An 11,174-nucleotide genomic window follows, 5' to 3' on the forward strand; every position below is an offset into this window, starting at 1 on the left:
GACGGGGACACTTGCTCTATGAAGCACCAGCAACATTTGGTATCATTGGTGCTATTATAACATGACTGAATAAACAAACAATATTAGGAAAGATCCGTGATGATTCACTACTTGTAAGGGCGATGAAGTATGCAAAAAGTGGTTTGGGGAAGGACCACTGCTGATTTATATATTGATTGTTTGGAGTGTAAAGTGAATAACAAGCATTTGTCAGGGAAGCTGTTTGATCTGATGGCTTGAAAACTGGGATGAAAATTCCCATACGCTTAGCTGCATCAAGAAGTATACATACAGATCAATCCAATTTTTCAAATCTATAATACTTCTTTTTCTCATTTCACAAATATTTTTACAGGTTATACTTCTTGCAGGAGCTTGATGAAAATCAGAGGCAAGTGTGTAATTAAAGGGAAATGGGTAGTACAATGGTTCTGTTTGTAATTTGCTGGCACTAGTCACTGAAAATTTTGTTCTGGTTTGGTTTTTTTTTTTTTCCTTCAGTTTAACTACATAAAGGTAGCCCCCCCTTATTATGTAAGTGGCTGAATTTTATTATATATACACAGATTATATATACATGAGCATGGTTTTAAAATGCTTCATGCTAGGCAGCTAAACTTGAAAGTTGAGGCAACACTCACTGAATTGAACTTGGTACAATGAGTAGGGGTCCAAGGCTAAACTTGTGTACAGTAAATAAGAGACTACAGAAACAAGGGTTGTGTATTGTTCTAAAGAGATCTGCTTTCTACCCATTTAAAAAAGGTAGTAGGTAGCTTTAACATTACCTAGAGTTTTGGGAAGAAAAATTCAGTCAATGAGAATGGTAGCAAATAAATCAGTGATAAATAAGAGTTTGAAATAGGCAGCCTGAACTTTGAGAAGAGCTGGAAGGTGTGATATGTATCAAGATGAAAATAACTGGATCTCATTCTTTGTAGGGAGTGTAGAAGATTCAGGAACAGGTTCTGTGTGCAGCATTGTACAGCTGGCAGAACTCATTGTTACAAGTGATTACTGTGGTTCTCATTTCTGCTCTTCCTTGCTAAATCCTCGTATGTGAAGTGACAGCAGAATAATTTCAATTAGGAAAAAACCCCTTGTAATTAACTGTGTCTATATAATAATTAGGAGGGCAGATTTGTATATTCCCTCAATCCTGGATTAATCATCACTCCATTGTGGCAATGATCTAAATGTGTAGTTTGGTGCTGTGCCGTATGTGTACCCCAAAGCCAGAAGGTGTGGCTGCAACAGTAACAGCTGTACCTGAGCTAGCTGAAGGCAATATCCAGGAAGACGCTGTAACATAGACTATACACATAACCTGTTCAGTACTTTATGCTAAATCTTTGTCATGGTAACACAGGCAGCAAATACACAAGTTTGAACAAAACCAGCACAGCTGTACAGAAGTGTTTATTTGAGTGCTCATATTAGTTCAGGTACGTTTGCAGTACCAACAGTGATTTACACAACACACAGTGACATCTCAGTGTGTGTTTCCTAATGATTCAGCCACAGCTAAATGAATAGTTCGTTGCCTGTGCTCTTCTAGGCTATTTTAGTTTTTTTTTTAAAAAAAGTCTTCTGTTGCATACCTGTGGATTATTAATATAATAGATAGTTGACTTTCACTTTTGGAATGAGGTCTCTCAGCTGAAGCTTTCCTCAATAAGAAAGTTCTGCTTGCTAAGGCCTTTCGAGACTTAAATTCTTGCTCTTTCTGTGAGCATAGTCCTCTCTGGGCAGGATGGCTCAGCCAGCCCTGTGTCCCAAATGCTCATCAGCCAGGAGGGATGATGGTTGCAATAGTTCGTACGTGTCTAGTGAGGCTAGGGACTGACCTATGCATTGTGTATAGGTCAGAGAAAGCCAGTGCTGATTGAACTTAATTCCACTGTCAATCAAGACATGGAAGATAAGTTAAAAGAGGCAACCTAGTAGGAGCAACAGGAAGCCCTTTGATAGACATTAACTACAGAAAAATGGGTGGCAGTGGCCTGAGCTTGGCCCATGCTAAGCTATTTTGAGTTCTTACTGCTCCATGAGAAACCACTAGTAACTCAAAAACAAACAGCCTAGTGGCTATGGAAATAACTTTTAATGAGGTCACTGCAGACTTCTAACAGTAGGTGCATTCTGAAGAGAAAAGTTGCCATTCCTTCCACTCATGAAAGGAATAGCAAATGTTGCCTATGAATACAGGACAAAAGCAATTATATGTAGTGTCAAAATCAGGATATATATATCTATTTATTAACATGAGTTTTGAATGTTCCAACATTCTGAGATCTTGGTGGGAAGTTGCAGGTGCTCCTGTTGATTTCATTGTAACTATCTGTTTGGAAAAGACAGTTTCTTTCACAGAATACCTTCCAGAAACATACTTCCCTCTTTATGGAGCTTAGGAGTGGTAGAGATGTCCTGTTTACTTCAGAAACAGGATTGAGATTTGCAGTAGGAGTGAGGTTTGTGAGCTAGGAACAGGGAGACACTGCTGGGTTTGTCCCTAATATATTTAGAACTGTATTTTATTGCCAGATTTTTGCTAGCAAGTTATATTCGTGACCTTCCTCATAAGACATACAGAAGTGCCATTTCTGGTGTTTGGCAGTTGGTGGATAATCTAAGAAGATATGTGCTTAAATACAGCAAAAAACAGCTGGACCACAGTTTTTATTTTTAAGGAAAATTAAGCCTTTGGGTGATTAATGGTTGTGGCAAGGTTTTGGAGTTTCCATCATGGGAAGTTTTTAAGAACAGTTTAGATAAATATCACTAGGTTTGATACAGATATAGACAGATCCTGTTGTGGGAGAGTCTATGGACAATTTGATGTCCTAGTCATCCTAGTGCACATTATCCTGTAGTGCAAGTTATAGCAGAATGAGAAAGTGTTGTGCTGAGAAAATAATAGCTCCGTTTACTATGGGCCACATGGTGTTAGGCACCAGGAGAGAGGGAGAGTGCATGTATGCACAGCTGTAATAAAGTATGACCCTAAAAGTATTGCCTTAATTATTTTTGAGAATCTAATTTGTAAGGTGACTCCTCGACCAATTTTGAAATACTATGCAAGGAGGTTTTTTAAAGGCTGTTTTTAATAGAACTTGCACACTAAGCCTTTAAATGGCTGCAGCCTACACTGGCCTTTCTGTGAGTTTGCCTGAAGCAAGCTGGCCCATTAAAGATTATTCTATTTAAATACTGGCATATCATATACTCTCAGGAACTTCCCTGTGCTTCAAGACTTGTTTAAAAAAAAACCAAAAAAACCCCCACATAATTTGTGTTGGTTCAGTGAGCTGATCACCCAACCCTCTGTATGAGTTTGGTGCATGTAATCTACTTCATCAAATACATCCAGTTCTTGCTCTTCGTGGATGTGATTGTGACAATCTCTGTGGCTGGAGCCCTCGCCTGTGACGTTGGAAAACATGTTCATGGTGACATTGTACATGCCATGCATAAATGCTTTGGGCACACTTCAGGCTGCATGGCCTGCAAGGCACGTTCAAAAGCAGATGTTCAAAAACTGTAGCTGCTCAATTGAGGGTAATGAACACCTTAATGCTGTTTCTAAATGTTCTAACAAACTGAAAACTTAAAAGAAACAGAGCCAGATTTTGAAGTAGGGTAGATGTACTCAACCTTCTGTTGGTCCCTGAATTACTGCTCTAAATGCAGTTTATTCCCAGAAGCTATAGACAGTATTCAGATATCCCTCGTGACTTTCCTAACCCGTCTCATCCCCTACTTGGAGGGAAGGAAGTGTAAGAAGAAAATCAAAAGGAGCATAAGCAGCTGCTAGCCTTGTGATTATCATAATAGTTACGTAAGAAACTTAGCTAACCTGCTTAGAACCAGACATGAACAAGGGCTTTTACAGAGGAGGATCCTTTATGGATTTAAATATATTTTAAAAAAAGCTTCTGAACAAATGGAAATCAAAAACTGTTTAAATTTTTTCCTCAATATGTTCATTCTTTGTGTGATGCTTTTTTCAGCTGTGTAATGTTTGAGAACTACCTTTTTCTCTAGTTTATTTTTAAGAACTGCAAAAGATTTTTGTGTAGACCAATCAAAACTCCTCCCTGAAGAGGGAATATGTAATCCCATGGTGGTTTTACAATATCCTTGTCACTCTGGAGGGCTGTAAGTACAGTAAGGGGGATAGGAGGGAGGCACTGTAATATCCTTCAAGTGCACAGAAGCTCTTCCTGCCCTGCTCCCAGGGCAGACCCTGCAGCCAGCTCCCTGTGCCAGCCCTGCCATGGGACAGAAGGAAAAGCTGCTCTTTTGCAATGTGCTCTCATGGGCCTTTTTGCTGGTTTTTAAGTGAAGCTTGCAGATGTTTTTTGCCGGACGGAAGGCCCTGCAGGTTGGGACTGGCTCTGGAGGAAAGGCACAAAGGGGATTAGTGTTTTGAGTCAGGAATGGGTTGGAGCAAAGAAAAATTGTGTTTAACTCTCTTAGTCACCAAAACTGGATTTTGAGTGCAGTTAAAATGTCTCTGATTCGTGAGATGGTAATATTCTGTTCAGTAAGTTCTAACCTGAAGAGCAATTTAGTGGGTAGGATGTGGTAGTAGGATGGTTTTGTCTGTGTGGGAAGAGGAGCAAGTAAGGGGTCATCTCCTCATGAGACTCCTCATGGGCTCTGTGTACAGTGGGCCCCAAGGACTCCTCAGCATAACGAAGTGCCAAGGAGCAAAGGTCCAGAGAGGCAGCCGGCAGCTGCCTCCAAAATAATCCTTCCTTTGGGGGACTGTAATTGTGCTGCCAGATCCTGAGGACTGTTCAGCATCTCTAAATTTTCAGACATACTTTTTCCTTCATAAAATAGTTGCTTTTTGGGCTGGGGGTGGGAGTGTGAGAGGCTGATGGATTGTAACAAAGAGTAAAAGTTTAATGATACTTCTAGACATGGGACTTGTACCAAATATGTTCCTCTGAATGTCAGAAATGCATGTGGGAGGGAAGCCTGATTCAGACTTTCAGAGCAGCTTTGTGTCTTAAGCAGAGATCTGTAACTTCATCTAGCCAAAAGGAAAAGTGATGGGTACCCCTGGCATACAGTGAATTCCGTACTTTGCACAACCCAGGCCAGTGCCTGTTTCCTCTTCCTCAGAGTTTGCTTTAACCTACAGCTACTGTATCACTTTTGCATGCCCTCAGATATGTCCTCTTTTTCCACACAGAATTTGCAGCTGGCTGGTAAAGGTATAACTTCATCTTGTGTCTGGGATTTCCAAACATCTGGCAGTCAGCTCAGCAGGCAGATGGCTATGGGGCCGTGTAATTGTATTCAGTACATATAGTTGGTCACTGCATGTATAGCAAGTCAGTTGTTAGACTAACTGTACATTTGCTGATCAACAACACAACAGAGTCCAGCACATCTGAGGAACACAGAAGTTACAGTATGAGTGAGAAAAATGGGAGCATTAATTCTGTCAGTCTGTAGAGCTGTTACTGACAGAACTTACCCCTAATTCAGAAAGAGGATTTTATGCAGTCAGTTCTCAGGGGCAAGAAATGCCTCTGTCTCTCATACAGAGCACCAGCCTCTGCTCTTCTCGTGACTGGAGCTTCCAGCTTCACAGGATTAAAAATCACAAAACCAGCAGTCAGTTTATATTACACATATCGCTTCAGGCGCTTCTGCTTTATGATGCTTTTGTCTCCACCGACTTTCAGCCGGAATGGTATGTTCTTCACTGTTTTGTAACTAGAGATAACTCTGTGTCCCAGTTTCAGCTGCGATAGAGTTAATTTTCTTTCTAGTAGCTGGTATAGTGTTATGTTTTGGATTTAGTATGAGAATAATGTTGATAACGCACTGATGTTTTTAGTGTAAACACTACTTAGTAACAAGTCAAGGATTGTTCAGCTTCTCATGCCCAGCCAGCAAGAAGGCTGGAGGGGCACAAGAAGTTGGGAGGGGATACAGCCAGGACAGCTGACCCAGACTGGCCAGAGGGATATTCCCTACCATGTGACATCATGCCCAGTATATAAACTGGGGGGAGTTGGCCCGGGGGGGGGGGGGGGGATCGCTGCTTGGGAACTAACTGGACATCAGGCGGCAAGTGGTGAGCAATTGCATTGTGCATCACTTGGTTTGTATATTCCAATTCTATTATTATTATTATTGTCACTTTATTATTATCATTGTTATTAGTACTACTACTATTATTATTTTCTTCCTTTCTGTCTTATTAAACTGTCTTTATCTCAACCCACAAGTTTTACTTTTTTTTTTCCGATTCTCTCCCCCATCCCACGGGGGAGGTGGGAATGAGCAAGCAGCTGCGTGGTGCTGAGTTACTGGCTGGGGTTAAACCACGAAACTACGCTTTTGTCACATTCTTGAATCTTGCTAGTGTCCCGGTTCCCACATACTCTGCAAATGGGAGCTGTCCTGTATCTCAGCCACCCGATGCTGTGTTTGTACAGGATGATTCCTAAGTAAGTAGAAACTGGTTTTGCTATCAGATTTTGCTCCCTGTGCACCGTGCATTCTTCATCGCTGTAGATTCCTGCTCGCTCACACCTCTTGGCTGAAGACAGCCAAGCACGAAGTCTTGTCGCACCAAACACCAAAGTTACGTCGCTACAAAATACAGAGAGAAGAGAAATGCTGTGATTTCTTCCAGAGTACATAGTTTTAAGTCCAGCTCTCAACATAGGGGCTGCAAACACCTCCGGAACAGCAGTTTTCCCCGCGGGCCGGCTGGCAGACGCGGCGGTTTTTTGGCGGTAGCATCCAGAACATCTGCCACAGCCGGGTCCTCCCCCAGGCCTTGCACGGCAACGGCTCCGGGGTGACTGGTGAAACGCGGAGGCTCGTCGTCTCGAGGCCGCAGAAGCCCCTTGTCCGTCAGGCGCTCCAGCCGACGCCCCTTTGGGGGGCCGGGAGAGCAAAGGCAGGGACCGGCACCGGGTCCCGCGGCGGCGGCCGCCGGCCCGAGCGCGGTGCCGGGCCGCGGCTGACAGGAGGCGGCCGCGGCGCTGAGGGGGCCGCGGGCCACGCCCCGCCGGCGGCAGCCAATGGGGTCTCGTCGCTGGCGGGGGGCGGGGGAGGGGGCGGGGCTGATGGCCTCCGCTAGGACCCGGCGGGGCTGGGGCGGCCCCCAAGGCGCGGCCTCTGAGGAGCGACCGCCTGCTATTGGAGGAGCGCGTCGGGGGGGCGTGGTGGCGAGGAGGGGGGTGGCCCCGCGGGGCGGGGCCGGCGCGCGGCGCGGCGGGGGCGGGGCCGTCGCTCCGCGGCTCGGTGCGGGCAGCGCTCCTCAGCGACGGCGCGGCGGGGAGCGGAGCGGCGCGGCCCGCCGCGGCAGGTGAGGGGCGGCGGGGACGGTGGGCCGCGGTCGGGGACGGGTACGGGATTGCCGCCGCCGCGCCCGGGCCCGGTAGGGCGCTGGTGGCGCGTTGCCGGGGGTCAGCGGCCGGCGGCAGGTGCCGCCCGGGGGCCGCGCTTTGTCTCCGCGTAGGGGGATGGGCGCGGCCCCTCAGGAGCGGCGGGGCCGGGCCGCGGCCCGGCGGGGCTTCCCGGGAGGGTGGGGGGGCTCCGGTGGGCAGGGTAACCCCCCTCCCCACACACACACACACACACGTACGTATACCCCGAGCCGCCCCCGCGGGCGGCGGGGTTTGGTAGTAGCGGGCGGCGCCGGTTCGGTAGCGAGGGTGAGCGGCGGTGAAGCGGGCTTGCAGCTGGGCGGGGAAAAAGGGGTTAGCGGGACCGGCGACCTCGGCAGCGCTTGGAGCGGAGCGGCGGGGTGGCCCCGCGCCTGGGAGTGTACCGGTGTAGCTATGCCCCCGGGAAAAGTCAGTAGCGGGGGAATTGTGTTCTGGAAAACAACAGCTCTGGGAAAGCTTTTGGAAGTGGCAGCGAGTAGGCACGTTGGGGTAAATAGCTAGTACGAAAGGTGGCTAAAAAAAAAAAAAATGACACGTGAGTTTTCGGTGATGCTCAAAGAGGGGATTGTGAAAGAGTTTTCACCTATGTTGTCTGGTTGTGGGGCTGGTGTTGGAGTATGGTGTTCAGGTTTGATGCAGATGTTGTTTTCAAAGGATGCTGAGAACTTTCTGATGAAGGGAAAAGCCAGAAGTTACTCAGGGGCTGTGTTATTTGAGGAGCTCAAGATAACTTTTTAATCAGCAAAAGGATTGACAAATGACTTGAGTGTCTTCAGGGAGTAGTCCTGTACCGGGGCTTAGAGGGCTGGTAGTGAATGGTGTGGCCGTAAATAATGGCTGAAGCCAGGCAGAGTTTAAAAAAAAAAAAAAAGGCAAAACCAAAAAAAGGCAGCATTACAAGTCAGTATCATCGTGTTCCTGAAACTTCAACCTCAGAGGCAGCAATAACTGCCTTCTACAAAAAGCAAAGTTGCTTAATAATTAAATCTGTTTTGCTAACTTACAAATGCATTTAAATGATTAATTTGGGGGAGGTTAACTTGTCTGCCTTTTTCAATCTGTTCAACACTTTTTTCAAGCAACAGTAGAAAAATGTTACAAAGTGGCTTTCTGGTAAATACAATAGCTTTAACTTCTGGAAGGCCATGTGTTCACCTTTTCCCCCTCAGCACTGATTTTACTGTCTGTACTGAAACTGAGTGGTTAAGTCCCGTTGTTCTGGAGATCTCATTTTCCACCTTGAATGCATTCCTTTTGAACAGTTTGCAGCAAGTGTTTGGGCCCCCTAAGCAGGTGTGTTTTCTGTTACATTAGTGCAATTTGAGATCTTTCTTTTCTCAAATCTAAACTTTCTGTGACTGCTGCTTTATCTCAGGGCAGCAGTCTGGAACAGGAGTAGTCCTGAGAGAATATCTGGACTGCTGCAGTAGTTACAAAGAAAGGGGCTACAATCCTGAGTATTGTAAAATGGTGGGTCAGTATTTTACTAAACAAGTGCCTTATTCTGTGTAATTCTGTGTAAGGTGGAGTGCTGAACATGGTCTGCTCATTTGTGGTCTCACTTTTTGAACGGAGGTCGCAGGAGTCCTGTTATGCCTTGTGTATTAAATGCAGAAATCGATGAGCATTGCATTAATGATGTGTGTGTGACGTTGGGAGCTAAGCCAGTGATAGAGGCATTTGCTCTGATTCAGGAGGAAGCTGATGCACTGAACTGTTGTGCTACGTGATTTTGCATTCTGTTGGAGAAATTGGTGTTTCCCCTTGACTGAGGTGTTTGTTACAAACTGGCCATAGAATTGCATATGTTCTAATAGGGTCACTTTGAGAGGCCAGGAATGTCTAGCAGAATCTCAGGAGAAGAAAGCAAGCAATTTATGGACAGAGAAGAATTTGGCAGGGAAGGTGACTTGTTGGTAATCCGGTGCTGAGCAGACTATTTCGATGCTCATCCACACCTGTGTGTAGCAGAACTGGAATCTGCAAGCCAGGGACTTGCCCTGAATTGACATTTGGCTAGAAAGCATTTGACATAGCACGGTCATATATGGAATTTTCTCTTTAAATTTCTTCCAACATGTGAAAAGAGTTAGGTTAGTAATACGATTAACAATATTTAATAAGATTAAAATTACCAGCATAACTCTCTTGAGAAAGGTGGGCACGGACTGTCAGCAGTTGACACTTAATCTCTGCTTTCTCCCACATAAGTGCTGGAAAGAGTTTGGGCTCCTAGACTCTGCTTGCTTTTCAGAAAAGAAAAATTCTGTCCTCATGTGCTGACAGCTCAGGTATTGCCTTACCTTTCATGTCCTCCAACAGCACCATATTCCCAGCAGGGCCATGGGATGTTCCCATATAAGGGCAGAGGGAATAGTTGACAGAGGGTTGTAAGGAGCGCACAGAGCCATTCCCCTCGCTTTGGTGCCAGTCTTTGCGTAAAGCAGGGTTGTTTCTGCGAGTGTTGCTGCTGCTGGCACACTTGAGCTTTCCTGGCAACACCATCAGAGACTGCAAGGACTGAACGAGTCTGGAAAGTATCTGTTGCTGCTGAAGGTGGCCCCGTGTGCCTGGAGAGAGACTCCCTGCCAAATAAGCGGTGCCAGTTGTATGTTGGGTGTGCTCTGAAGAAAAAAGCACCCACCCAGGTTGTCTGGGGGGGGCAGTGTGGGATGCTATCCGGTACTGTCCAACAGGAAAACAGAAGTAGTTGCACTTGCTGTTTTCCACTGTTGTTATTTGCTTTCTGGAGTGGTTCATTTAGCCAGGGTACAGGGAGTCTTTTTCAGTAGAAGAAATGCTTTATGCTTTAGTGTCACCTGAGAAGGGAGAAAAACAGATGAGGGGAAGTTTGGAAGAAGGTAAAGCAGCCGCTTCCCACAAATGCTTGGTATTTTTTGTAGTAAAAGCTCTACCTCTGAATCAGTCAGATTCACGTTATTTCTCTTCTGTCATCTTCCTCTCTGTCTCAGTCCTTCCTGCTGCCTCTCGGAGCAAACTCACAAGGACTTCAGTTTCTCCTCCTCTCTGGCAGCCTCTCCATCTGTTCTTTTTTTGTTTGTTTGTAGCTGTTGGGCTTTTTCCCCTGAAACTTCAAATTGGCTGTTGTGGCCAAGTTCTGAGCTGAACCCTCCCAATCTTGCATAAGGGCATCCTGGAGGAAGATGATAGGACTTTGATTCATCCCAACTTGCAGGCTGTGCAGGGTGGTAGCAGTCAGAGGAGGCATGAGCCTGCCTGCTTTCCTGTAGGAATTAGCCCTCTAGATACGAGCTGGTTTCAGGAAGCAGGGGTTGGACTGGTGCCCTTTTCGCTCACCTGGATCTTCAGTGAAACGTCTCTGTGCTCCAAGTGCTGGAAAGCTGATGCATTCTACTGACTCTCCTTTGCATTCCCCATAATCTGTTAAAGCCCTGGATTTGATTCGCATTTATTTGTGGTTCTTGTGAGTATCTGATTGCAGGATTACTGTATCTGAAAGGATTCATCTTCTGCTGTTCATCAAAACCACAGGAGGGCTGCTTTTGCCTTTATGGGAATGTGCCAGCTGGTCTGTCATTGTGCTGGTATCATTTTCCTTGTCCTATTATTGGAGGCGTCTTTGATGACCTGATGGTTGTGATGATGTCTTTAGAGAAGATTCATATTGATCCTTATTTGAGCGTTGTCTGCTTTGGTCTTGGTGCCGGAAGACAATTCTTAGAAAATTCTTGCATGTGTTTTTCAGGGACAAGCATTTGAGACATTAGG

Source organism: Harpia harpyja, chromosome Z (assembly GCF_026419915.1).
Source record: "Harpia harpyja isolate bHarHar1 chromosome Z, bHarHar1 primary haplotype, whole genome shotgun sequence".
NCBI classification, from domain to species: Eukaryota; Metazoa; Chordata; class Aves; order Accipitriformes; family Accipitridae; genus Harpia; species Harpia harpyja.